The sequence below is a fragment of the Trachypithecus francoisi genome, unplaced genomic scaffold, assembly GCF_009764315.1.
Source record: "Trachypithecus francoisi isolate TF-2019V2 unplaced genomic scaffold, Tfra_2.0 Contig01187, whole genome shotgun sequence".
NCBI classification, from domain to species: domain Eukaryota; kingdom Metazoa; phylum Chordata; class Mammalia; order Primates; family Cercopithecidae; genus Trachypithecus; species Trachypithecus francoisi.
The window spans coordinates 24,267-30,113 of NW_022681215.1; the positions used below are offsets into that span (position 1 = coordinate 24,267).

The 5,847-nt window shown below is 40.9% G+C and overlaps 1 long non-coding RNA gene across 1 annotated transcript; it reads right to left on the reverse strand.

Annotated features, from left to right (window-relative positions):
• Positions 1–1,428: 1,428 nt before the first annotated feature.
• Positions 1,429–3,523, reverse strand: LOC117091329. The gene is made up of 2 exons (XR_004440399.1): positions 2,437–3,523; positions 1,429–2,103 (listed from the first exon to the last, which is right to left on the reverse strand). It is a non-coding gene; the product is annotated as an uncharacterized LOC117091329 (long non-coding RNA).
• Positions 3,524–5,847: the final 2,324 nt, after the last annotated feature.

Below are 5,847 nucleotides of genomic sequence, written 5' to 3' on the forward strand. Positions count from 1 at the left end.
GAAGCAGTCTAACCGTACTGGATCGATATATATTCATACATTACTTTCTGGCTATCTTCACTGCTTGTTATGCTTTCCTTTAGCTCATCGCAGAATGAAAAAATGGGTTTTAACTGTTTGAAAATGACATATTAAAATCCAACATAAAAGAAAGTTCATCACTGTTTAAAATCAACTTATATTTACCAGCAACTCTACAAATTATCTTCTTTCTGTAACTTAAAAATTTAGTAGACAGCAACTATATTAGGATTCTTTCAAAGCATCCTGCAGTGATTATGGAATCACACTTTTGTATCCACAGAACGACTTTAAATCTTTTATTAAGTCTAACATGACTTGGCAAACCAGTATCTCACAAGGAAACTAAGTCTACCTTGGAACTACTACATTAAACAATTTTTCAAGTTATCCAGAAATACTAAAAAATAAACACCACTTACCTCAAAAATCTTCTCTGGCACTACATCTTCATTTGTATACTCTTTCATTGTCATCTTGTAAAATGACATATTACCAGATTTTGCTGGTAAAAACTGATAACATTTACATTTTCATCATGCTTAACAGTTTACAGAATCATTATTCATTTTCTTTTTTCACCTGTGGCAACATTTCATGACTATAAAGCACTGAGACTCTCATCATCTCATTTTTGCAGAGAAATAACACAAAGAAATTTTTTTTTTACTAGCTAGGAACTTGTAATTTACGTATTAGAACAACCATTTAAATTGTTCTTTTTTGAGCTATATCTGATGCAATAATTTCTTAACATTAGGATTTGTTTCTATGTGCTAGGACATGAAGCCAGGCAAAAAAAAAAAAAAAAAAAAAAAAAGGTTGGGGCCTCGTTTAACATGGACCTATATTTTCTGGGCATTAAGGAGATCGTAAAAAACCATCAAAACTGTACGTTAAAGTGCATTGATTAAATTTTTAAAATAATAATGAGACACAAAAAACTTACAATTTATTTTTGTTGAAACAAATGTTTTATAATTGTTGCTATCTTTTCAAGAGACAGAGTCATGCTATGTTGCTCAGGCTGCAGTGAAAGGGTGCCGTGGCTATTCACTGGCACCATCATTTCACACTACAGCCTTGAATTCCTGGGCTCAGGTCATTTTCCTGTCTCAATCTCTGGAGTAGCTGGGACTACAGTTGTGCACCACTGCACCTGGCTTTTGTGACTTTTCCCCAGTTGAAAAATAGTCAAACCTTAGACAAATTTCTTAGCAAGTCAAGCATAGTTGAACTATTTTTTTTCCTTACCAACTCTATAATTGATACACCTTGTCATTATTGTATTCACTTTATGATCCCCAGAAATAGACTCTTGCTATGCGTTAAATCACAGGATGATGCTATCGATCTGAGCAATCTTTGGTTGTCTTCTTGGAAGAAATAATTTACCCAAAAGACCAATTTGTAAAGCAAGCAAAAGTTTAATTGGAGAAATACAAGAACACTCCGAGAGGAGTAGGATGACCCTGCTAGAAACACCCCCAAGACATTCTGCATTGTGATCTTCTATTGTCTCAGTTCTTTTTTTACCCAGTTCTCACCAAAGTTTGGGGGATCCTCCCTTACTGTGTTTAATGCACATGCACTGGGACCAGTGATCAATATGAATCCTATCTAATGGTGGCACTGCTTATTACTGCCACCCCAGAAGGTATAGCCATGAATTTTGTACCAATTGTGCCTGCTCAGCTCTCAGAAATTCCTCTTTTGCCTTTTTCCTTCCTTATCATGATCTAGTTAACAACATTCTGACAATTCGACCACAGAGTGAGTACTGGGCATCCTAAAAGTGTTCCTGGGCGTTCTTTCCAACATGGATACCCCCCTTCATGCCTGCTCATATTGACTTGTCTACTCTTACATTTCTCCCTCAAGGAGTTGGGGCTCAGAAATCTTTTGGGAGATGGGACAGAGGTCATTCTCTGAAGCTGCTTGCTGCTGAGAAGGGGCATCGAGGGTCTTCAGAGGCCTTCCTCCTTGCTTCCTGTCATGGTGAGGAGGATTTGACGATTGTTGTTGTTTCTTGGAAGGTTTAACCCATGGTGTCCAGAGGAGACATGTAGGGACTTGGTTGTCCTGGAGGGAAAGAAAGAGGTTGATATCCCCATCACAAGATCATTTGAAGTCTGATGGTTTCTAGGTGAGAGGAAGTAAACTGAAAAGGTTCAGAAAGCAAGGCCTAAAAATGAGAAGGAAAATAGAGGCCAGGGGTCCCAAGAAAGGGAAGAGCTGAGAATGAAGACCAGGTGACACCCCAGCAGAGCCAACCCTTAGCATCCCTTTCCCAAAGGTGAGAGGTCTGGTTTATAAGATCTCTAATGTGCTCCTGGACATGCCCTGATCTATTAAAAGAAAAATGAAAGAATTATATTAGAAATCTGAAAACCAAAGGAAAGGAGATACTATAACCTTTGTGAAGTAGTTCTCCATTCTGATATTTGAAGACAATGAGCTTGAAGTAGAAATCCTTAAGTCTTCTCTTGGATTATGTATTTTGTTGAGACCTAAACTGTCATTAAACTTTCCATTCTAGGACTGGGGTCATAATACACGTTGCCAATAAAGATCTGGTCTGCTCCTTCACTAGAAGTCTGTAGTAAAATCTGCTAGAATTTCTTTCTGTGAAGATGGCAAAAGACAAATGCTGAGTGTTTATTTTTTTCCAAATTGTAGGAGGTCAGTCAGGGTGACGGAAGAAATTATAGGAAAAAGATGCAAACCTTATTGGAAGGCTGGGAGGTTTTGCAAAAGCTTCGAAAGAGGATTTTGCTGAAGGTAGCTAAATTCTGTCAAGGTAGGTAATAAGGAAGTGTAAGGGAATTGATCTAGATAAGTTAGTTTGCTTAGGTCTCATAACCTGGCCTTGAATCATCTGTATGCAGGACTGTTCTCTCGGAAGGGGGGGTGGACCATGTTAATTATCCACAAGTTGTGGTGACTCAAAGGCTTTATCATTAAATCTGTACTAAATAAATGCCCGCAGCACAGGCTTGTTGGGGCTGTAGCTGCTGTGACTCTTTACGATATCCTCTGTCTGTGAGCAGCCTGGTCCTCTAGCTTCAGGCCCAGGCAAAAAATCCGTGTCTGTGTACATTTTTCTCCCATCACTGGGCCAGGATCTGCAAGTCAGACTCAGCAGGTGGTACCCCGTGTGAGGAACGCTGCAACAAATCATGACAGAACCCTTAAAAACGAAGGTGAACAGACTGTGCTGTCAGTAAGTAAATCATTGATGCCTGCTTGGGATTTCCAAGTTTGAGGGAATTGTTCAGGCTATGGTTTCATCACAGGACAACAGTTAGCAGCTTAGCAGCAACAGTTTACAAAAGTATTGAAACAGCTGCTTAAAGTTCATGGAACCTTGGTTTCACAGGCTCAATTAAGGGACCCCATGCAAACTGTTGTTTCCCATAACCCATGGGAAATAGGCATGCTAGATGTAGAGCTCTGGGAATAAGATAGGCTAGATGTAGAGCTCTGGGAACAAGTGGGGAGAAATCTTTAACATCATGTACAAGGGCAATGGTTCTCAATAACATCTCTAATGTTATGGCCCTTAGTCTGGGCTGCTTTGGTCCTGCTCTACATGGAAGAGCCCAAAAAAAGGAAGGGAAGAGGAGCTATCACTTACCTTACTGCTTTCTCCTTCTCCCTCAGTCCAGCCATTAGCAAGCAAAAATAACAAAGAGGAAACAGAGATTCTGCCTGATCCCCCTCCTCCAATAAATTGGAAAAAAGACAAGGGATACGCTACAGCTATGGGACCCTGTCTTAGGCAAGCAGCATTAGAAGGGGAGCTCTTAGCCTGCCCAGTAATGCAAGACCAACAAGGCAATCAGGTACATGAACTCATCTCTTTTTACTCTTATAAAGAGATATGAAAAGGCATTAAAAGAAATGGAGCCACTAGCTCATTTATGAAAGGAATAATTGAAGCCATAGCAGACAACTTCTGCATGACCCCATGGGACTGGTCAGTGCTAGTTAAAACAACTTTGGAGCTCAGCCAATACCTCTGCTGGAAGGCAGAATATGATGAGTTGTGCGAACAAGTCAACCAGAATCAAGTGACTGAGCAAGACATAACAGTTGATATGCTCTAGGGGAGGGGTCCCTATGTCCGGGGTCCCCATGCCCATGTACAAGAACTAAATTTTGTTTCCCAAGCCTATGCACAAGTGTCTTTGCATGCTCTCAGGGCTTGGGACTGAATTCCCAAAAGTGGAGTTCAACAGGGATCTTTCATAAATGTTCAACAATGGCCTCAGGAGCAATTTGTTGAATTTATCAATTGGTTAACCCAGGCAATTAAGAGACAAATCGTCATGCCCAGGCCGCTGAAACCTTATTGTTGCAATTAGCTTATGAAAATGCTAATATCAACTGCCAGCAAGCAATGCAGGCAATCAGAGGAAGGGCAGCCACAGTTGGAGAACTTATACAAGCATGTCAACTGGTTGGGACTGAAACACACAAAGCCAAAATATTGGCTATAGCATTAAGACCTCCTAAAATGAAAAGGGAGAAAAAAAAATTGTTTTCTATGCAGACAGCCAGGTCATATGAAGAAGGAATGCTCCAATAGTAGAGACCAAGGCAACTCAGGAAAAGAACCACCTTCTATATGCCCCCGATGTAAAAAGGGGAAACATTGGGCAAATCAATGCGGGTCCAAATTTGATAAAAACGGCAACCCCTAAGTAATCATGTGGGAAACTTCCTGAGGGTCCAGCCCCAGGCCCAGCTCCAAATTGGAGCAATGCCAGTGGCTTTCCTCAGTTGGATGCAAAGCCCACAGTCCTCTCTCTCAGAGCAGCCAACAGTGACAGTGCAGGACTGGACTTACTCTGCCCCAATGAATTAGTGTTAAAAGAAGTACAAGACCCTAAAAAGGTTGCAACTGGAATCTGGGGCCCACTGTCTCTGGAAACAGTAGGAATCTGGGATCAAGCCTATCCAGTAAAGGAATCCGTGTGCTCACCAGGGTAATTGACAGTGATTATCAAGGTGAGATATTAGTTATGATGGAATGTAAAGGTCTGTATGTTCTTCCCCCTAGATCAAAGATAGCTCAGTTACTACTTTAACCATACCGGGTTCCCAATACCAAGGAAAGGAAAGGGGAAAGGGAAGTTTTTGAAGCACGGGAGCCACAGGAGTATATTGAAACCAATTAGTTCCTGATCAGAGACTCATGATTACCTTAAAAATTGGAAATAAAAATTTTTATGGCTTATTGGACACAGGGGCAGACATTTCCATCACTAGTGATCAAAACTGGCCAGAAACTTGGTCAGAAACAAACAATTGTAGGCATCAGGGAAGCACACACAGCCAAGCAGAGCATGTGCCCCCTAACATGTTGTGATTCAGAGGGAAGAAAATCAGTTATACAACATCTAATCATACCCATCCCTGTTAATCTTTGGGGATGGGACATATTAGCCCAATGGGGGGGGGTCACTCTGCAGACCCCTTTCTAATAATGGCCACTGTTATTAACCCTCCCATAACCCTAATGTGGCTCTCTCAAAATCCTATTTGGTTAGAGCAGTATCCTTTAAAGGGAGAGGAATTACAATAAGCCCATTAATTAGTTGAGGAGCAATTAAAAGCCAGCCATATAGAACCATCAAAAAGTCCTTGGAATTCACCCATTTTCATCATTCCCCAAAATCTGGCCAAGTGGAGCCTTTTACATGACTTATAGGCTATCAATGCTAATTTGCAACCTATGGGGCCCCTTCAACAGGGCCTCCCTTCCCCCAGAGCGATTCCTCAAAATTGGTCTATACTCATTATTGACTTAAAAGACTGCTT